Genomic DNA, 23,796 nt, shown 5'->3' with positions numbered 1-23,796 from the left:
ATAGAAATGAAAAAAAAGTACTGAGAAAGAAAAGCAAGCATGAGTCTAGACAGGTAGGCCATTGGTAAAATGAGCTATTTGCAGAGGATCATTCTGTGGTTGAAGGGCTAGCTGGTCTAAAAATCTGGTTTAAAGAAAAAAGGGAAACGGGAGCCTTAAAACTACTCATCAGTTGTCTTTAATTTTAAAAAATGCCTTTATTTATTTATATGATTTTATACTGTCCCATGATATAAAGGTTCTTGGATAGTTTATGTACATTAAAATGAACAGTATGATTAAATTCCATTTATTTCCAAACTTGAATCAATAGCATGTAAATTTTAATAGAAATAATATTTTATCCTTTGCCTTTCTGCAAATATATAAGTACCACCACATCCCTTAGTCACTAAGAAGCAGATCTTTATTATTATTTCAGTGTTCAGAAGTATATTGGAGCATGTCCACACAAAGCTTTAATGGAGATCAGATACACTCATGAATCATACATCTAAACCAAATAAGCTCTATACAGGTTGAGTCCCTCTTGTCCAGAATTCAAAAGTTGAAATATTCCAAAAACCTTTTTTTTTCCCCAATGCGTGACTGAAAAAGTGATACCTTTGCTTTCTTATGGTTCAGTGTACACAACTTTGTGTCACAGACGAAATAATTAAAAATATTTTATAAAATTATCTTCAGGCTATGTGTGTGAGGCGTATATGAAACATAAATGAGTTTCGTGATTAGACTTTGGTCCAGTCTCCAAGATACCTCAGTGTTTGCATGTGTGTGTGTGTATGCAAATACAGTCATTCCAAAACCCAAATAAAATCTGAAATGCAAAACACCTCTGGTCCCAAGCATTGTGAATAAGGTAAACTCAAGCAGTACTATCATGATAATATTTTGGCAGTTCATATATACATATCAATCCCAGGTCCCCATCTTACTACAATGTATTGAAAATGGCTAGTGTCTAGATGTCCTTGCAAATGTCTCCTGCTTTACACTGTACCTTCTTAATATACATCCCTACACATGTAAATAATTTAGAAAAAGTAGTGTTGAAATCATTGTTATTTTGGGGGTTTTGTACTTGTGTGTAGATGCTTTAGTGTAACACAGTAGTTTAAACTTTGATCCTCCAAGTATTTTGAACTTTGACTTTCACAAACCCTAGCCATCCTGGCCAACAGTCAGGAATACTGGGGGCTGAAGTCCAAAACATCTGGAAGACCAAAGTTTGGGAAACATGGTGTAACACGTATTCATCCTTGAGCAAGTCTGAATAGTTTGCATGTGTAAAATTTGACATGTGTGCCTTCAAAAGTCCTAGGACTGGTACCTCTGAAATTTTACATGTATGTTTTCACATCTGAGTACAAAGTTGAATTAATCTTTAGTTTGGATGTGACACATTTGTATGTACATGCATACATGCAACATGTTATTATAGTGTTTAGAATTAGAGTAACATTCTCACAGGGTCTGCACACAGCAAGCCCTTCTACAGTCATCTTGTATTTGAATTGAATGAATAAAATATCAGAAGCTAATTCTATGTTGCAGTATTGGCTTTCTTATATTGGCAAGTGAGTGCGGGTGGTGATGGAGGAAACAGTGGGAAGGAAACGTGTCATAATAATTGGAACATTATGATCTCTATAGGAATGGCCTTTTCATAAGCCATGAACTAAAAAAAATGGGATGAAATAAAATACAAATGCCTTCTAAATTTGACAACTATAAAATGAAAGTAATCCCACAGCAGCAATTTAGAATAAATCTTTATTGATCACAGAATATGCTGTTCCCCAGCTGCTTAATACAATTGTAATCATTAACACATATAAATTCAGAATTATTTTAGGAAGTACCAGTGCAACAAACAAAAGTACAGTGCATGAGCCAGTTTCCTCAAGAACAGCTCCACATTCAAACATTTAAATTCTCCCTGACTTTAGAGAAGGGTGGGTAGATTAATAAACATAGCAGCTGAATGTAAAGGGTAATCTTGTGCCCCCATTACACTAGCAAATACTGTTTAATTGATCAGACTGAGTGATTAAGGACATTTATATTTTGCTTTGTAGGCATAGCAAAGAACCCCAAAGTGATTTCCATGAGAAAACAACAATTCAACAATAACCACATTAACCAGAATCAGAGCCCTATTTAAAAAAAATAAAGGTTTAAAGCTTCAGTTAAAATGTTTCCAGTGCAAAATGTTTTCACTGCTCATATAAACTCCATGAATGATGGAGCCATTCTTACCTCTTTGAAAAGCCAGTCATTACTGACAGACTTCCAGGGAAAGGAGCCTGTCTTATTTTCCACAAAATATATTTTGATAATGGTAACAGAGCTACAGCTGGGACCAATAACACTCAAACAATGCTCAGAACACGGAAAAATAGGTTCCTTTTTACCACTATTTTATTTTGCTCTAGTGAGCTTATGAATAGTGACCATTAAAGCCACAACCACACAAAACATGAACGAAATTTAAAATGTATTAAAATGAAATACAAGATAGTAAAAACCAGTGGATATTCAGAACAGTGAATATATGGAATATATTTAATTCAAATAATGGAGATAATCAAAGTTAGAACATAGCAGCTGAAATCAATTATAATGTGACTAATATGTAAAGAAATGAATAGGAAATGAAATATAAAGCAAAGATGTAAGGCACAATTAAGTAAACACAGAACTATAATAAAATCTCCTAACACATTCATCAGCTCCACTAACTTTATAGCAAAAGCTTTGAATATATGTTACTAAACTGCTAAAGACTAGATACAGTATGGTAAGGCAGCTGATGAATATCTAGTATGCATAGCTCAAAAACTGAAAACTGCAGGATCGGAAGAATCTCTCAATGGAGGAAAAACCTTTGACAAAGCAACCTTCCAGAAATGGCTTAGCCTGACCAATTCTAATATATTAATTATCTTAAGATCAATTCTACACAAGCCTATCCAGAATCAGGCATGCAGAGAAATGTTGACCAGACATTCTTTAAACAAAATACAAAACATCCATCTACTAGTTTGAGGTGTAGAACGCTTTCTCATGTCATTCAGCCACAAAGGTTAAAAAATCAACCACAAAAGAACATATTGGAATGAATCTTCTTTGTAAGAAATGCAGTCTCAAAATAAAAACAGAAACTAAGAAAAACAAATTATAGAAGAACATAGCTTACCTAGAAGTAGAGCAGAAACCCAAATGAATGAATGAATATATGAAAACACTATCTCCAAACTATCTAAAATGCTTCTCCAGCTAAAATAAAGTCAGGGAGACAAACGCAGCAAAGAGCAGCAAAAGATGGTGTCTCCCCCTTCTAAGATACTTGGGCGGGTTACAGACCGCTAAATAGTACGTATACAATACGTACTAGGGTTAGGAAGGGGCGGTGCTTCCGCACCCCCCTAACCCTAGTACGTATTGAATACGTACAAGATGGCGGCGCCCTGTTCATACGGGCGCCGCCATCTTTACGTATCGGACGCTGAGCGTCCGTACGTGTCACAGCCTTTATGACGTAGCGAGTGCGCCCCTGGCGCCTCGCTACGTCACAAACGCGACTCAAAAAGAAGCTCCATTTTGGAGCTTCTTTTTCGGTCCGCGTGGGAGCCGCGCTGTCTGAAGGCTCCGGCTCCCCCGCGGACCTGCCGGCGGTGGCGGCAGACCGCCGCAAAGCGGCAGTCTGTACCCCGCCATGGTAAGAACAAGTGTGGTATAGTGATTTGAGTTTGGTATTAGAACACTGGAAGACCAGGGTTTGAATCTCCTTTCAGCCATGGAAATCCATTGGATGACCTTGAGCAAGTCAAACTCTTTCAGTCCCAGAGGAAGGCAAAGGCAAACCTCCAGTAAACAAATTTTGCCAAGAAAACCCCATCATGGGTTCACTTTAGGATGGCTGTAAGTCAGAAACAATGTGAAAGCATACAACAGGAAGATTCTAGCATATTATGCCAAACCCAGTATAGGATAAACTAGCTGACAAAGCAGCAAAGACGTTTTCAGATTCTTCCTAATATTTATAATCCCATTTCAATCAAAAAGAAATTCCCATAATTTTACTGGTTCTTTTTTACTAGTTTTGTTAGGAGTTTTACGTAAATTAGGGATTGGTTCTGTATTGATTGTTTTATTTTTATTCATTTTTTAAAAATATAAAATACATTATTACAAAAGTAATGTGAAAAGAAATAGAAAAAGTGATAGAAAAAAAGAAAAGAAAGAAGGTGATGTCTAATCATTCTTTCAACAGTTATATATGCATATAGTTATTCATACCTCACTCTCTAATATTACAAGTTCCTTTCTCTCAATAAGTATTCTTTCTAATCTTCAAAACGAAAAGGTACCAAATCATTTGCTTTTTTTCATAAAAAGTTTATCAAGGGTTTCCAGTCCTAGAGAAATGTCACTAATGATCTTTCTCTAATCAAACAAGACAACTTATCCATCTCTCTTAAATTTGTTAATTTCAACAACCACACCTCCATGGTAGATAATGCTGAATTCTTCCATCTTTGTTCATGCAACAGCATTGCAATATAACCATATATTTTCCAATTAATCCATCTGTATATTATAACCAAAATTCTTAGCTCATTTTATCATACATTCTTTAATTTGGTACTCTTCCATTTCAAATTTCAACAAAGGTTTATACAATTTGGTAATTACATTAAATCATCTGTGCACAATTGCATTTCAAATTCTGAGAATTTTGTCAAAACCATGCATATGTTTCTCCACTTTAAATCTTTCTGGTATTTATAAGAATACCATTAAAAAGTATGTCCCTCTGCTTCTTCCTGCTCTCTTCCTTTGATGGAACTCCTAAACACCATGGTACTTTGGCTATCCATCCTTACCTGTTGCTTCTTATGTAAAAAAAAAAAAAAGCTTTCTTGTGCTGAGACACATAAAGGCATTTTTGGACATAACCTGAGTTTGTATCTATTCCAAAAGGACACATCTTGCAAGGTGATTTTAAAAGGCATTTTAAACTTTATTGTACCATAAATATCTATGCCATCCAAACCTCAGGTCATGTCCTTCCAACTCTAATGTTCTTTTGTTTTTCAGCATTACCCATTCTTTTGTTCAAACTAGACAGCAGGCAACAAGGTACAATTTCAAATCAAGTAAACCAAATCTTCCACTCTCCTTTGCATCTTGTAATACTTTATACCTAACTCACGTTTTTTCCCTTGTCATACAAATTTAGTTATGTCTTTTTCCCATTTCTTAAATTATATGTCAGTTGTCAAAACAGGTATTCTCTGAAATATAAAAATTATTTTAGGTAAAACATTCATTTTCCTCCTCAAAGGGGGCAAATATCATTTCTCCCATTGAAACTGCCCTTCATAATTTCAATCCATGTCTTAACATAATTATTTTGAAACAACATAAAATTTATAATTGTCTTAGTGACAAATACATTGATTGATCACAGGATCAAAAGCTTTTATTATTTCTTTGTTCTCTCTTCTTTTAGTTGGTCCAGTCTTTCATACTTTTCTTATTTAAAATCATGAGGCATAAATATGTGTACCCCCAAAGTTCCTTCCAATACCAAGTTAAGAAACAACTCTTATCATAAACCATAAATCTGTTTTCCTATTTTCAATTGGAACAGTGACCATTAAAAAGGTTTTAGAAATTAAAATATTTGAAAAAGCAAACTGTAGACTCCAAGCCAACTCACAGGAATTAAAATAAGTTATAGCTAAATAAGGAAAGTTTACATTAAATAAACCTTTTTACTAAGTATTTAAATGGGGGAGTCTAATATAAAATAATAAAGGTGCTGTCTTATCTTCAAGCATTCTACTGTACATTAGTCCTTCTGTAGGAAATAGTCCTACTTCAAACTCATGTCCTATGGCCTGTTACAGACAGCCAAAATAAAGCTGCTTCGAGTCACAGTGGAGGTATGGTGTTTCAATGATGCATGAGTCCTAAGAGTCCAGAAGCCACGCTCCAGTCCTTAGGGCTGGAGCGTGGCTTTGGTGCGACTTCTGGACTCTTAGGACTCATGCATCATTGAAACACCATACCTCCACTGTGACTCAAAGCAACTTTATTTTGGCTGTCTGTAACAGGCCGAAGCAAACTCTGTCTTCTGATCATGTTCAGCAGAGCTGTAAGTATTCATCATGGCACTGGTGAACCAATGTTCAGGGCTCAGAGAAAATAGACAGCCTTTTAGCCTTGCTATCTCAAGAACTTCCAGTAGACATGTGATTATACACTGTGGAAGCAGAACGTTAGACTAAAGAAGTCCAACTAAAGTTAAGATTTTTTTTTTAGCCTGAGAAAGCATAATCCTTCATACATTTTGTTTTTAGAATATGAGGCCAAATTGAAAATGAGTCTCAGGAATAATAAATGCTGCCACAACAATAAACCTGTATCAGCATCTGTCTGAAAGAACAAGTTGTTTGCAAGATGGTCTTGCTGCCAACCATGACTTTGGATGGAAAAAGGAGAAGTAGCTGGACAAAGTCCGGGGCAGATTCCAGAGAACTACTTTGTCAACCTGGCTACAAACAGCTCTCCCACTGCCAAAACTGAGAGGAAAAGTACCACTGCCACCATCACCCATATCTGTCACCACCACCCACTATTGTCCATCTGCTATCTCATTTTGAGAGTGAAACAGGGAGAAAGTAGATTCTATGAAGAGCAGAACTGACAAGTGATTTCCACAAAGGGGCTGGGCTTAAATGCCTAGTTCTAAGGAGCTCTTCTCCAGCACCAGGCATTTGCGACCAGGCAGATCCACAGAGCAAAGGTCAGCCGTCAACCTATCCTGGAAGTATACAGTGAACCCTTGCCTTTAGTGGGGGATCTGTTCTGGACTCCCCTGCATAAGGCGAGCCCCACTGAATATAATGGGGCATGGGTGCAGTGGCATGCGTGCGTGCCTGCCATGGGCATGCACACCATTCATTGTATTGTAGTGTGGCTTTCAGCATAAGCTGAAAGCCACATATAGTGCACCCGCGTATGGCCACCTTCAGCAATCTGTTGCTTGAAGCACATGATTCACTCAACTTAATAGGAGATGTAGCCCAGCAACAAAAAAAGGCTCACATTCATGAACAAGATTGATCTGCTCCCCCAGACTTCATAGGCTAGAAGTGAAGGGGCTCTATGTAGGCATGTAGCATAGTGGAATCCCACATATTTAATAGAGCACCTGTCCAAGTTCTGAGAACATGTCCTCTCTTTTGGAGAGTTTGTTTATAGAAAACTCTCTCTGTGCTGCCTTTGTGTAAAGTTACTCAATACTACTTAATACTACTAATTAATACCAATACCTGCATTATGTTTGAGCATGGCTGCAGACAAGATTTCACTGCTAGATTCTTATTTATGTCCATATTTATACTTCTTGCCTTTCAGAAAGCTGAAATGAATAAGAATTGCCCAAGAACTAATTCAATGGCACATATTTAGAAGAACTGTGTGGTTTAAGATTGTATTATACAATTTATTTCACAGAACCCAAGGTGGCCTTGGTATGTTTCCAGCTTCAGTGGGATCCCCCTGTTAGACCCATGTATGACATTTTCATTTCCATGATGGAAAATGGGGAATGTACAAGGCAACTAAATAAATAAGTGATAAATGGTATCAAAATATTATGTATATTTTAAATGCTTTTTAAAACATAATTTTGAACACTGGTTAGTGGAAATGGCTCATGAACAGAAGAAAATGTTTATAGTAAAAAGGCAAATCATTTACATAAGTAGCTGGCTTGTTGCTTGCCCATTTTGGACATGTTTTACAAAATTAACCTTTTTTTTCTTATTCATATTATTGCAGGCTGCAAATAACCTGAATAAAAACACAACCAAAGAAGAAAGTGCTTGGCTCTTCAGAATATGGTATGGTTTTGACCATAAGTATCCTATTATGTTAGTGGTAACGGTTCATGGAAAGTAATTTCATTGAAAGAGAAAACAGCATAGATAAATGTGGTGGGGTAACTAGATGCTGCTTTCATTTTTAAGTACAGTGTGAAATTGAACCATTTTGTTGCTATGAAAAAGACATAATTGCAAAAGAGTTCAAAAGAAATTCTAAAATAGAAAAATGCTGTTGTACAACATTTCAAGACAGTGAAATAGAAGAAGGCTGAGTATGGCTAATCTCAACCAAAGTATACACAGTTTACAATAAATTAATTATTCTGAATCTCTTGACAATACATAGCTATTTGTATGCTTTCTTAGGGGAACACTCTCACACTCTTAGGGATACCTGTTGAAGCCCTATAGCATGCTGTGGGCATCACTATCCATAGGCAAAAGGGGAAGATCCACAGGCAGAGGACTCCAGTGATAACCTCATTGTCTTAGAAGACCCATCGTCAGTATTCCATGGATGGAGGAGAGTTTTAGAATGATGTACTTGAGGAGTAATTCATAGAGGCCAAAATTTGAAGAATCCCAGTTGCCTTTTCTCCCTAACATCTCTCCAATGAGGATATAATTATATAACTGTACAAGCCCTGGGGCCAATGTAGGCAATTACCATTGGTTGTATGTACACAGATTTCTTTCACCTAGTTGAGTTTTTAAGGCTTTGAATGCAGTGGACTCTCCCTCATTGAAACCCTCACCTCAGGTGAGTAGGATTGTTCTATAAGATCTTTTTTTCCCTATCCTGCTTTTTTTAAAGGCATATGGAGTCCGTAGAGGAGCTTGACAATGTGAAACAAGAAACTATATCCGAACTCAGAGGATACTAAGCATTATCTGAAATGAAACAGTCATCCCTTGATATCTAAAAATTTAAAAAGACTCTGTGCCACTCTCAAAGCTGACCCAGAATTCAAAGTGCCAAAATCAGCAACCGAGTAGAGGAGCAAAGAGGTATCAGGCAGTAAACAGTCCACAGTCAGAAAGCCCTAAATTAGAACAAAGACCAGCGTGTTAAAGTAACAAGGTCACTGAAACAGCCCAATGGTCATAACTCAGGACTCACACCAGCCAGGGGCATCACTAGGAGGTGCAAGGGGGGTCACCTAAGGGGGATAACACCAGTGCTCCCCAAACATCTACCCTTTGCCAAAAATGAGCTATGGCATTCACCTGCATCAGTTTAAAATTCTGATCTCAGTGGAAGAGATAGTGTTAGTGGGTGAGGTTCATTGGGAGAAAAAAGGACAGGTCTCAAGTATTGTTGTTGTTTTTAATAAAATTTACAATTTTGATTTATATATAGATATATTCTTTTTAAAATTTTCTTTACATATCAGTGGTTTAAGAAAAGGAAAGACCCTAGGTCAGTGATGAAACATGTATTTATCATGTAGAAGGTCATGGGCTTAAACCTTAACATCTCCACTAAAAAGGGTCAGAAGTAGCTGCAGGTGATGGGAAAGATTACTGCTGGAGAATGTAGACAGATGCTGCCTGTCAGAGTAGAACAGAATTTGAAAATGTTGCTTCTTTGAACTACCACTCCCAGAATTCCCCAGGCAGTATGGCCAAGATAACTAAGGCTACTTTCAGCTCAGACTGTTTGTCATCACGGTCATGATGGTTTTAAATTGTCTATTTCAGCCTTTCCCATCCTGGCAGCCTCCAGATTTGTTGGCTCATAACTCATAATCTCCAACCAGCAGGCCCTTGTCTAGGAGCTGAAGTCCAACAGGGATGAAGGTTCTATCTGAAAACATCTGGAGGTGCCAGTTTGCAGAAGCTTTCTTTGTTCTTTCTTATCAAGAAACCAATATTTATTAAAATGTTGCATTTTTTAAAAAAAATCAATTATTAAAGTCTCCCTTGGAAAGATCCACATATACAGTATGAGTAAATAAGATTTCAAATATATTTCTCTATATTATTATTTTCAGACATAGCTAAAAGTTCAATTTGCAATACAGTATAAAAGGAAAGAAGGTGTTTAAAAATTAATGCCAAGTGGCATCAATGTAAGCTTTAGTCACATGCTGATTCCATTTCTTCTTCAGAAATAACAGTCTGTGGATGTTTGAAAGGGCATAAAACAGTATACATCAATACAACCAGAAAAGGTGGGGGGATGAAGGTGGAAAGTGAGGCTCACACATTGAATCAAGTTTTGTATTTCCATCCTCAACATGAAAAGAAATATCAGCTGGGATGAACTGAAACCCAAGAGGGAGGAAAGATATCTAGATAGGTATCAAGGCTTTCACTTCTGCTTGTTTTCAGCTCAAAAATCACTTTTCCTAAGTTTCTTCCCCCCCCCCCCTTTAAAGGGAAAGATACAGGTGCACTCTCTTTTCATATACAGTGGAGACTTAAAGACTTGCAATCCCATATATTTTGAGCTGTTTCTTTTTGTAATTTTTCTGTCAGCTGCTGGCTGTCTCAAGGGCTGGTAGATCATCTCCAGCATCAGGGTCCACGCCTCTCAATACTAGTTGATGGGGAACACAAGCAAGAGCATACTATTGAATTTACATCTTACATGTGTGGTTACCAGGGAATCCATTGATATGTTCCTGAGCTGCAGTTTCAGATATGGTCTAGCTTAGGTCCTCCCTTCCCCCATTCTGTCTTTACTTTTTGGCCTTCCACTGAAGAAGAGAGATTAAAATTGAAAATGTTACTATACTCAGGAGCAGAGAATTATAGTGCTGAAATATTGGGAGCAAGGGTCACCTGGACAACAGATAACAGGTCAGGTCAAATCCTCTGCTCTGGAATGTAAAAAAAAAAACCTGAAATGGCTCCTGATTGAAGTTGTTATCCCAAATAAAAGGGTATGATGTAGAGCCAGTTAGAGACAATACAAGGGAAACATAGAGATAACAATTTGATAGACAGTACCCACGAGGAATGGAAAAATGTATATTGGGTATCCAATGAGTATAAAGGGGTGTGTATGTTTAACATGGGTATCCAGTGAATGTAATTTGTAGTTTTCTTTGATCAAAGTATTATAAAAGACTGGATCACTTGTAAATCAGGTCTCCAGAATTTGGAAGTTTGTTTCCTCTGGAGATGGCTGCAGATAAATAAATTTTCCTTTTCAATTGTGCTCTTGGTCTCCCTGGTTCTAAAGGAAACCTGCTAGAGCACCAGGAGATGTTAGCTAGGAGAGTAAAGAGGAGCTGGCAGAAGATGATTATGCAGGCAGAAGAGCATTTCTGATGGCTGAGGGTGATATCTGCCAGCAGAAGAGGCTTGTGCCTAACCCCCTATAGCTAGTGTATCCTTGAGTTAGGATTCTTAGTTGAATCTCTGGCACAGTCTTTGGACTTTATCGTACCACCTCTGATGCCCAATTTACCTCTTCCAAATCTGAGCCAAATTCAGAAGTTATGCTGATTTTATCGCATGGACTTTTCCTTCAAAACAGCTTCCTGTTGCCTCCAGTGTTGAATTTGGGCCCCATACGTCACTTCAGCAGCCATTTCTTTCTAAATCAGAAGCTTCAAAATTGGAAAAAATGACTGCTGAAGTGATTTACAAGGCCCAAATTCAACACTGGGGGCAACAGGAAGCTGTTTTGAAGGAAATGTCCATTCTATAAAATCAGCGTAACTCATTTAAGTCGGGCACCAGAGGTGGTGTGATAAAGTCCTATCTTGTGGTTTGTTTGGGCATTCTTCCAAATCATGCTTACAGTGGGTAGAGAGATGTCATGTGCCTAGATTAAATTGAAAAAGCAAGGAATATATAATTAAGAATTTCTGATAATCCTCTTTATCAGCCGGTTGATTTGTGATGTTCTGTGTTTCAAACAAAAGTTCCTGTGTTTAAGAATAATTTGGAAACCACTCTTGAAGTGAAAGTAAATTTACATTCTAAGAAGCTATTTCTTCTTCCTGTCATAAGCAGTCATCTTTCTCTGGTGTTCTCCTCTACTGCAACTTCTGCCCTGCCATTATTGTACAAATGTATTTTCATTTTAAAGCAGCAATTTTTACATCTTATTTCAACCAGCAACTGCATGCTGAAATCCCTGAAGAAATGAACAGTTCAGGCTGCTATTGCTAGGACTGACAGATCTAAGCATTTTCACATGCTGAATCATTGAAGATTATCGCACTGCGTTCTGAGAACGTTCCGTATATCACGTGATGAAAACGGTCCTGGAACGGATATTACTGCATTAGTAAACTAGAACGTGATCAGAACGTGATCAGAATGGCATTTTACCGCACAGCAATTCCTTTTTCTTGAAACCGTTCCGAGAACATATTCCACCAAGGCCGAGAGAAATCCATTCTCTCATTCTTCCGTCTCCTGATTGGCTGAAAGAATGACAGGCAGGGAGGCAGGAAGGCAGGCAGGCGAGCGATTGCAGTGAGGGAAGGTGTGTGTGTGTGAGAGAGAGAGGGGGGAAAGAAGGAGGGAGGGAGGGGAGGGAAGAAGGAGGGATCAGGAGGAGCCTTCCAAGTTGCATCCCAAACCTCCTTTGCAAGACTGGGAAGAAGGAGGAGCTCCATGCAGGTCTCATCAAGCCGAAGGAAAGCAAGTTGCCAGGGAGGGACTGGGCCAAGGGCAGAGCCCCGGCAGCCATAGCAGCTCTTTAAACCGGTTAGAAAAGAAGAGTCCTCTGCTGTCATCCCAATTCCCCTTTTTGGCTGCTTGTCACCCTTTTGCCTCCTGTGTGTGTGCACATGTAATGTGTGCCTTCACTGAATCATAGAATCATAGAGTTGGAAGAGACAACAAGGGCCATCCAGTCCAACCCCATTGTGCCATGCAGGAAATCACAATCAAAGCATCCCCGACAGATGGCCATCCAGCCTCTGTTTAAAGACCTCCAAGGAGGGAGACTCCACTACACTCCGAGGGAGTTTGTTCCACTGTCCAACAGCCCTTACTGTCAAGAAGTTCCTCCTAATGTTGAGATGGAATCTCTTTTCCTGGAGCTTGCATCCATTGCTCTGGGTCCTAGTCTCTGGAGCAGCAGAAAACAAGCTTGCTCCCTCCTCAATATGACATCCCTCCCCGCTTTAATTCTTGTCTGGCTCTTTGCTATGGAATTCTGGGAGTTGTTTGCTTGCTTTTGTGTGGTGCTACAGAGGAGCTTTTGTGGGTTCCTTCCTGGAGGGAAAGAGGAGAAGGTCCTGGGCATCCCTGCCATCCCTGTTTCCTGCAGGCTGCCAGCACAGGAGCCCCGCTGGACATGACACCAGACCCCCACCCCACCCCCACCCCACCCCCGCAGAAGCAGCCAGACCTTCTCCCTCTTGCTCTCTGCTCTGGCCCCCTGTTTCCCTCTCTCTTTCTCTCTTTTCCTCTTCTCTCCCTTGTCCCAACTTTCCTCCCTTCCCTCCCTCCTTCTTTCCCCCCCTCACACACACACACACACACACACACACACACACCTTCCCTCACTGCAGTAGCTCGCCTGCCTGCCTCCCTGCCTGCCTGCCTCCCTGCCTATCATTCTTTCAGCCAATCAGGAGACGGAGGAATGAGAGAACGGATTTGAGAACGGATAAGAATACTGCACACGCCTCTGTTGGAACGTCCTCATCATGTTTCAGCTCGCTGGGAACACATTCAATCTGTACCCTCCTGGAACACATTTGGAACACATTTAAACATTCTGAGAACCCGATTGGAACACATACGTGCGGTATACTCAAATGTGTTCCATTCTCATCACGTGATGAGAACGTTCTCAGAACCCAGTGCGATAATCTTCATTCTCTCTGGAAGAGGTTCCAATTCCTTAGAGTCAAAGTAATTTTTGAGATGAAATGTTTCTACCATCCATTTGTTCTACCATTACCAATGGTATGAAGTTCTCCTGTAGAATTTGAAAGCATCAAGTAATAATATATTGATCATATATTGCTTTGTCAGCATGTTGAGTTGTCTGGTTGTTTCCCAGATGTTGTGGTCAATTGGTTTTGCTCATGCTTGAGCTTTGGTGGATGCCATATATGGGGATGAGAAAGATTTTTCTCTCCCAGGATTGACCGTGATCTGGGATGGAGAATGAGGATGCAGTTTGCTTCTTTTTCATCAAGTCATCTCTAATTAATTGCTCTTTAAACACTATTTTCTGACACAGACAGTCTCTGCTTATAGCCATGTCTGCAAAAGCCAAATATAACATTCTGCTTCCCAGTTCTCATAGTGACTAGCTCTAACAAGGCAAGTCCCAGTCTCAGGTTCTGGTGCAAACTGTCCAGACAGTTCAGCACCAAACTGGCCATATACCCCTCCTAAAATTGTATTTTTTAATTAAAAAAAAAAACTCACTGTTTGCTCTGATCCCATTGCACTGATTACCACAGCCCTGAATCACTCACTCTGAGGTCAGAACAAGGCACCCAGCCATGTTATCAATGCTGCAACCTCATTCTAACCTCACAGTGAAGGACTTGCAGCAGCAGCAGCCAGCACAGCATCAACGTGCATGCAGACAGCTGCCTGGAATCACAATGGAGTGCCCAAGGTAATGGGGGAATAATCAGGGCAGCTCCAGGGCAAGAATACTCCAGGCTGCTCCAGGAAAAGACAGTCACCTGACTTATCTGGCAGGCTCTGTTGCTGCTGGGAGGCACGCAGAACCATGGTTCTCTACCAGGCCCAATTGCACCCCAGCATGCTTTGCTGGGGCGAGCGGGCCTGTGATTGGCAGCCAGGAGGAGAAGAGGAGGGACTTTCACCTCCTGACAGGACGCTCTGGGAGGTGGGAGGACCCCCTCGTTGGTCGCTCCAGTCCTCCAGGCAGCCGATTGGTCGACTGGCCTGGGGGCAGGGCTCCCTCCCATCCGGCTCCTCCCCTTACTAGGCCTATTTAAGGCCAGGTGTCTTGGAGCAGCTGCGCCATTCTTGCTCAGCCCTCCAACCCTCCCTCCCTAGGGTTTGTGGTATTTCCTGTCACAACTGTGGGAGCAGTAGCATAGGTCATGGATCTGGTGGGGGTGGTTTCCAGGGCTGCATAGCACTGGATCGAGAGTCCTTTGGGACCCGGGTGCACTGAGGGCATGCATTGTGACCATTGTGCGGGCCGCATCATGGTAGCGCCTCCCAGTGACTAGGGGCTTGAGGGAGAACATGTGATCAGCTGGTTGCATGTCTGCAAGATGGCATTCTCTTAGCCCCTATGTCATCCTGAAGCCTGGCCATGACCAGGCATTTCGGTTCCTTGGACAACCGGAGGGTTGTTTGATATTCCAGATCCTGACCTCATGCTTTGGGCCAACCCTACCTTGTTTGCTGCTTGTTAAATAAAGTTGTGGCCTTTCCTCCATAATTGGTTCTTGGTTTTATTTGGTGGTGCTCCTCCAAGGCATTATTCTGGCCCATGAAGGCCCAGATTTTGCTATACGCTAGTATACACACCTGGAAAAGTGACTTCCAATTTTAGGCCACTTCAGACTTTAAAGAAAAGACTAAGGTGGGTTACAGACCCCCGAAAAACAGCGGTATGCTGCCACCGCCGGTTGCAGCATTCAGGATCTGCAGCAGCCAAACGGCGCGGTTCCTGGACGCTGCAAAGAAGGAGCGTGAAAATCGCGCTCCTTCCTGTGCCCTGGAAGAGACGCCACAAGTGCCGAAGCATGCACGCATGGCGTCATTTCCAGGGTGCGCCGTGTGGACGCAGCGCATCCGCTACGTCAAGATGGCGGCAGCCGTGTGGAACGACCGCCGCCATTTCATACGGACTCAGTCCGTATTAGGGTTAGGGGCGTCTGGAAGAGACGCCCCTTTCTAACCCTAGTACGGACTGAGTCCGTGCTAGGATCCCCATTTGTAATGGGCCTAAGGAGCCTAAAAAATGTCCCCTAATAGCAATCACATCCTCTAGAATCTTTTGGGGTGTGCAACTGGCCAGTTTTAGGCCAATCACTTAAGGGACCATGAGATTAAAAAATGGTCTTGTAGGCATCATGCAAGCCTCAAGCTGCCTATCCTTGGTATATGTCCTACTTATCGATGTACTGATGAACCTGGACTTGTAGGACTGCAGACTGCAGGTGAAGAGTGACATATTTAAATACTCCTCCATACAAACAATTAACTCCATGCAGGAAAATAGCATGGCTAGACTACAGTGTCTCCTTAGCATCTAGATCTCTGCATACAATAAACTTTGGTACTGATAACCATTAATTCTCTGATCTCCCATTTGAAGTCTGAAGTAGTACTACCCAGAAATTGTTTTAACTTTTTCAATAAAACTAGGTCTCCGCTGAACTATGCAGGAATGGTAGATATCCCATACTGTCTTGGAAAGGAAAAGTAAGACAGAGCTAGATGTCCTTTCAGTTTTTTCAAATACATTATTCTTTTATTCTGTTTAGAATTTTTATCAGCCTTTCTCAAACTTACATTCTCAGGTGATGTTGAACTACAGCTCCCATCACTCCTAATCTCTTGTCAAGTCAGATAAAATAAGAGAGACTGTAATCCCACACCATCTGCAGACTCAAGGCTATGAAATGTTGCTAGGCAAAGTATAAATGAAACCGAACAACAGTTTACAATAAACTGTCAAAATAAGGAATAGCTGAAATGGCTGTGATATTTTTGTGGCTTGGTATTTTGATATTTTGTTGTAAGATTATAGCTGTTCTTCTCCCTAGTAGTGGAATATTTACACCCAAGGCTAGGAAAACATGAACAAGTTTGTTTTCTGTCATTGTTCTCTCCTCCAATTCCCAATAGTTGGTTTATTTTTTTACTGTATTCACCTGACTCATGTGTAGAACTCAAATGGGATTAAGTTCAATTATTAATTTTCTTGAAAATGGCAAGATAATGTTGCTCCTTCTAGCAATACCTAGCAAGATGCTGGAACTCTTCAGTTTACCTAATACTTTTGGAAAACACTGAGGATTTGTTGTGCTGTCAAATCACAAAACCAGACATCTACGGGAGAACTGAACTGCAAAAGGTATAAATTTCATTTTCCGGAGACTCAAGAGATTAATATAGATTGTGGTCTTCCAACAGATAATAGTCATAACATTCATACATTCATTCTATTTCTGATGTTCAGGCACACCATATATGAACACACACCCCATTATTTTCTATGGGGCTTGAACATACACTCTTTTCCCCATATGTGGTGTGGTGCAGAATGGAATCCCCGCATATGGGAAGGGCAGACTGTATTACACCAACCTTTATTAATCCTTTGTAAGATGCCGAACATATCTCAGTGCCATTTCTGTCCACACTTCAGAGTTTCCTGTTGAGCAGCAGGAATGAGTAGCATTGCCTATGCCACAATTCTTCTCCTGAACCTGTTCATCTAACTCCTTAATTCAGAGCCTATTCCTCTCTTAACATCATCCTAAGCTCTTTCTGAGTGGGCCAAATAAACTGGCTGCCCACTCCCCATTCTCTTCTTTGGGAGACCAGGTGATGCAGGACTCAATTCCCCAAGGCTGGTGTGAACAGTCTGGACAATATCCAGGCCATTCAGCACCAAATCCAGGGTATACCCCTCTTAGAGCAGTTTAAAAAAAAAGTCTCCAGTTCCTCCAGATCTCTGAAGTCAGAACAAAGTGCCCAGCCATGTGACTGAAGCTAGGCACCCTGTTCTGACCTCAAAAGTTAACAGCTCTCCATGGATGGCCCATGTAAACAGCTGCCTAATATCAAAACAGAGGGCTACAGTAATGGGGGGGAGCTCAGTGCAGCCCAGGGGCCTGGATACTTCTGCAGACAGGACCCTAATGGTATTGTTATGAATTCAAGATGCCCAAATCTGTGCATTTTGTTTTCATCCATATTTGAAAGTTTTTAATCTAAAATTTGTTCTGCCAAATTTATCAATAAATTTGTGCATTTTGGTAAATTGTACCAAAAGTAAGTCAAATGAAATGGTCAAGTATCTACACTGTCTAAATGCAGTAGGTACTATTGTTTGCAGCTACTGTATTATGCCATTCTTAGCTGCTGTGCAGCTGTTAAAGATGAGGCACATGTAATTAAAAAAAGAGGTAGAGACCTCAAATATAAACATGTTAGAATATCACATGGTTGAAATAAAACCTTCTATCTGCAGTTAGTTTTGCTTTCTCCCAAGGTTTTTTTTTTAATCTTAGGTCCAAAACACACTGCATAAATAATTCAGTTTGACACTGCTTTAAGTGCCTTGGCTTGTTGCTAGGGAATCCTGGGAATTGTAGTTTAATGTGGCTCCAGAGCTTTCTGACAGAGAAGGCTAAATGTCTCACAAAACTAAAGTTCCCAAAATTCCCTAGCATTGAGCCAAGTCAGTTAAAGTGGTCTCAAACGGGATTATTTCTGCAGTGTGTTCTGGATCTTAGTTTCTTTCCACTAAACTGAAGTAGGAAATTGCAAATTTTGAGGGGGTTTGTAATCAAAATATAACAAACAAACTTCCCATAAACACTAATTGTGAATTTCCTGTTATAATGCACCCAGATTAAGAGCAAAACTAGAAAACAGAAGGCTGCTTGGAAAGCGATTTGAATAAAAGCAGACGAATAAACCTGATATCAGTTACACCGAAATGGCTATTAACTTGTTGCTACAGTGCATAAAGCTTCAAGCAAGCTTTAAATTGAGAAGCAGCCACATTTTATAAAGAACCAGCTGAATTTTTAAAATGTAAAGACTTTAAATGAGTGCTTGAAAATCATTTGCAACATCTAATATGTGGTTATTTTTTTAAAAAAAATGAATGGAGAGATATATCTAACATTGTAAAGAAGGCAGAGTACATAGTATAACATTTTGAATTTTAATGGACAAAATGTCATTGAATCTGTTTCTGCAGCCTTGTTTTTACAACCTGTGATATGTCACTGTCCATATACTGTACAGCAGCCAGACTTAAGAGAAAACACAAACTATTCTCACAGAAGTTTGATTAATAATTTCAGTATATTGTCACTACCTTACAGAGTAATAGAAGTTCCCATTTCAATTTTTGCACATGTAGGTTTTGTTCATCGGCTTGTGTGTTCCCTTTGACATAAATTTACAGTAGTCAAAATCTGAGGACACCAATACGCACACACCCCAATAGGAGGCTGGACAAAACAAAACAAACAGCTTCATTTATATACCGCTTCATACTGAACTAACAGTGTTTGAGCAGTTTATAACTGTAAGCTAATTGCCCCCAACAATCTGGGTACTCATTTTAGCGACCTCAGAAGAATGCAAGCCTGAGTCAAGCTTGAGCCCTTTTGCTGGTATTGAACTCGCAACCTTTTGGTTTTGAGTGAGTGGCTGCAGTACAAGCATTTAACCACTGCACCACCAGGACTCCTACTCCAGTTATTTCAAGGCAGGAGAAGAATTCAAGCAAACTCAAATCCAGAAACTGCTGAGCTTTAGGGGTGGCGGGCATCAATTTTGTTTCATTGTTTTTTAAAAAACTGTTTTCCTCTTGTTATTCACTTTCTTCCAGCCTAATGTACTTCACATGGTTGTTGTGAGGATAAAATGGTGGAGGTGAAGCTTGTAAGCAATTTACCCGTCCTTGGAGGAAAGACAAGATAAAAATTCAGTAGATAATTAAGGCCCCATACACACTGGCCATTAAGGCCAGCATGGGGGCAGTCGGGGTGTAGCATCCTCACAATGCACACCTGACTCTGCCCCCCAGGGTCCCCTGATGCCACATGCCACTTCACATGGTGCATGGCATCATGGTGCTCCTACAGCACTGCATCCATAAGATGCAGCACTGAAGGAGCACTGTATAGCCGTGGCAACACAGCTATGGCACCCTTTTGAGGGTGCAAAAAGGAGCTCGAAAGGCCAGATCGGGGCTATGACATGGGGTTGCCATGGCCCTGATCCAGCTAGGAAAGGGGCTGTGTCCCACCGCCCCTTAGGGGCTGTATGTACAGCCCCTAAGTTTCTTAGCTCTTTCCTAGTAGTGGAGGCTTGACAGTTGTATGACAGGGGGAAGGTGGAAGTACAAAGGAGCTAGAGGATAGCCTCTTGTGCCCAATGCAAGAAAAAGTGAGGGGCAGACACAGAACTGCACATAGCTTAACACTTCACTTTCTTGATATAGGATATTGCCATTGAGTTTTAAGATCTTCAACCAGCTACAATGTAATTACAGCTTTGTATTAAAAGGGGGGGGGGGAACTCCAGAGAACTATTACCACTGAGGCCGCTGAGATGTCCAAGAGCACCAACAGGGTCACACTTCCCCTGTCGATGCCCAGACAGAGATCATGGCAGTCTCGACTCCGTATCCCGCTCTGAAGCCAGTTTAAAATGGGTCCAGATAATCAGTTTCATCCAAGACGGCTTAGAGTTGGAAGGTGACTGATGAAAGATGAAAATGAAAGATGAGAAGTAAAGTGAGATAAGCTAAGAAGTATCATCAGGATGACGATTTGTAGATCTTTAAGTCTAAAGTTCCAGGCATGGAAATCATGCTGCCTATGGGCCACATACTACTGGCAAAGCCTGCAGACCCCCTCCCCCAGCCAAAAACAAATTCTACCAGAAAAAAAAAGATTCTTAGAGGCCTCCTGGGGAATATGATTAATCAATGAATTGCTATTTTGAGCTCTCCACATAAAAATATGCCTGACAATGTCTCAAAATAGTGATATATATATATGTGTGTGTGTGTGTGTGTGTGTGTGTGTGTGTGTGTGTGTGTGTGTGTGTGAAAATTACTTCCTAGTCATTTCTACTTTCTAGACAATGCCTGGGCATGTCCTTTAGGGATCCAGGTGTTCAGAATCTGGGTGGATGCAGTTGCCAGAATCTCCACAGCTGGTCAGTCTCATATAGGAAGTTAGATTTGATTCAAAAACTGATGGGTAGGGTAGATTCCATTTCTTGCATTCTAATTATTCTTGTTAATAACTTGATAATGATAAGAATCTCTTCTTTGCCTTCAGACAGAAGGCTAATTTGTCTCAAACGTTATCCTATTTAATTTACCAAAAGTTTCTGAAGCCTCTTTTGGGGATTTAAGTCTAGATAAAACATGAGTTGATTGCTTAAAACATGTTTTGTACCGTAGTATGCGGGAATGGGGGAAGATTCTACCTTGCTCAACAAAATCAGATTTCAGTTGCAGAAAGTCTGACAATCAAAGAGAATTTCTTCTTATGATCTTGAGCTGAATCTGCCCTTTATCATGGGCTGTCACTGTCATCCCATGGACAAAAGCTTGGAAGGAGACAGAAGTTGCTTTATCAACAATTTAAGAGTGAAAAATCTAATTTATGTTTTAGCCATAAAGAAGTAAGATGTTTTGAAACTTTAAACACTTTATAGGCTTTGTAGTTTAAGGGAAAATACATGCATGGAAATTCATACCAGTATAACACCAATAAAAAGCATATAGAGTTTTTTGTGGGTTTTTCGGGCTATGTGGCCATGTTCCAGAAAAGTTTCTTCCTGATGTTTCGCCAGCATCTGTGGCTGGCATCTTCAGAAAAAGCATGTAGGTTTTTGAGTCAGCAACTAGCTTTTGACTTAGAGGCAGTACAGACTGGCACTTTGTGCTGGCCTGACTGCGGAGTAAGGCTGAAGAAGGGCTGACCGTTCACACGCTCTGAACCCTTCTTCCTCTGCTGGAGTGCCATCTTGGCATGTGCCCATTTACATAGGGTTCACCACAGTGACATCACTCGTACAGTGCCCAAACAGCACTGCACACAAGAGGCATCATAACGCTCTGCCATGGTGGTTATGGCGCCCCTTCTACCAGGGCTTCTTTTTGCTCCATGTGCAGGCTTCTGGTTGCCATGGCCTGCTTCTGGAGCAGAAATGCCACCCCTTCCTACCAATCTGTAGAGCCCCTCTGTTACCAGTTTTGCTGCAGGCCACACTAACAAGGAAATGAATGAGGGGAAAAGCCTCCAAAATGGCCTGATTTTCACTCCCATTGTTACATATGCCACCAATGCAGATCCCCTTATGGCTGGAGAATGGGGATCCAAATGGCTCCATTTATGGAGCCAGGTCAAGTCATCTACTGAAGTAGGAATTCCTAATGAGATGACTCTCCCCCCTCCCCAAAGAGCCTCCTTACTCAGAGATCCACAGAAATGTGAAGGATCAGTATCCCAAGTTTTATTAAGGGAAAACTTAGAGCAAGCAGTTATAAAGAGGCATCAGCTGCAGGTTCCTCATATAACCTTAATGGAACTTTCCACAACATTCCAGCAGGATCTTCCAGTAGCATTCAGTTACAAAATAGTTACATTAGAGGCAGGCCAGCCTGCAGTTCCAATAATATCTGTAACATCAGTTTAAGCTTATACATTTACTATTGTTGTTAGCTGCCCTTGAGTTGACCCTGACATATGGCATCCCTGTGGATGAGACATTTCCAAGGTGCCCTGACTTCCCCTGCTTTGCTCTTGTCCTGATAATTCATGCCCTTGAACTCTCTGATTGAGTATATCCATCTAGAATGCAGCATTCTCCTTTCTTCTGCACTATACCTTTCTTGGCATTATTGTCTTTTCTAATGAATCATGCCTTCTCATGATATGGCCAAAATATGCGTGATGAATGGGGCCTTCATTCATCTGAGGACTTCAAAGGGTAAAGGTTTTGGGGAAAGGTCCTGCATGCTAATGAGAGTTCCAAACAAAGATTTTAGAAGGGCTTCCCCACCACGTGGTTTGTGAGTCTTCCTTTGTTTGTGAGCCCAGATGTTGGGTTTGTGCCAAGAGGGCAGGAATAAGGGATGTGGGTCAAGCTAGGCCACCAAGGCCAGCTCCTCATAGTCTCAGTTGGATCATCTTAGCTTCCAGGAATAGTTTAGGCTTGATCTCTTCAAGGACCCATTTGTTTGTTTTTCTGGCTGTTCACGGTATCCTCAGAATTCTTCCTTAGCACCACATCTCAAATGCACTGATTTTCTTCTTACCCGCTTTCTTCATTGTCCAACTTTAGCGTCTGTATATGGTGATGAGATATATAATGGCTTGTACGTTTCTAACTTTACTGCTTACTTGTATGTCTTTACTCATTAGGATCTTTTCTAGTTCTTTCATAACTGCCCTCCCCATTCCGATTATTCTTCAGATTTCTTACCTGCAGTCTCCATTCTGATCAGTGTTTTTGATCCAAGGTATGGGAACGCTTCTACTATTTCAGTTTCCTCATTGTCTAGATTGAATTTATATAGGTCCTCTGTGAAGATTTTCACACTTCCTGCATCGCTGGTAAATCGTCCTGCAAAAGTTGCTAAAAGGGAAAATAAGCCTCTCTGTCTGAACACTAGGAGCACTCATTAATCATCATGGAAATGGAGCTCCCTGTAGCGTTCTTCAATCGTTGCAAGGAAAGCAGGGAAACAGGGAGATTCTTCTTAATGCAAACTTTACGTTAAGAGAAAAAAGAAAAAATCTCCCTGCTTTCCTTGCAAGTGTGAAAATCTTCTGAGTTCATTATTTTTGTTATCTTTATGTTCAACAATAAGCCTGCTTTTAGCACTTTCTTCATTAACCGTCCTTCATAGTTGTCCACACAAGGAACTCTCACAGATAATGAATAATATCCAAAAGTAGTTGACTTTGGTGGATTGTGTCCTGTCAATGTAACTATATTTTAGAATGAAATGTCTTTTTAATGGTAATTTCTTGGCATGCAACAATAAATACATAGGAAGCTGCTTTAGTTGTCTATGGTCTAATCTGAACTGCATAAATAGTGTAGTTTGACATTACTTTAACTGCCATGGGTCAGTGCTATGGAATTCTGGGATTTGTAGTTTTGTGAGATACAGTGCTGTCACTCTATTTGTATGGGGTATGTAATGCCTCCACTAACAGGTGAACTCTATCTTAATTACTTTGAGGAATACTGTGCTTGG

The 23,796-nt window shown here is 40.6% G+C and overlaps 1 long non-coding RNA gene across 1 annotated transcript in view; it reads left to right on the top strand.

The window, feature by feature from the left end:
- Nucleotides 1-23,796, top strand: part of LOC121927059 — a 106,960-nt gene that overhangs the window by 5,793 nt on the left and 77,371 nt on the right. The window contains exon 2 of the long non-coding RNA XR_006103128.1: nucleotides 7,858-7,937. This is a non-coding gene — a long non-coding RNA (uncharacterized LOC121927059). The remainder of the gene's footprint in view (nucleotides 1-7,857; nucleotides 7,938-23,796) is intronic.

Source organism: Sceloporus undulatus, chromosome 3 (genome assembly GCF_019175285.1).
Source record: "Sceloporus undulatus isolate JIND9_A2432 ecotype Alabama chromosome 3, SceUnd_v1.1, whole genome shotgun sequence".
Taxonomy (NCBI): domain Eukaryota; kingdom Metazoa; phylum Chordata; class Lepidosauria; order Squamata; family Phrynosomatidae; genus Sceloporus; species Sceloporus undulatus.
This window is presented reverse-complemented; position numbering and strand designations above follow the sequence as displayed.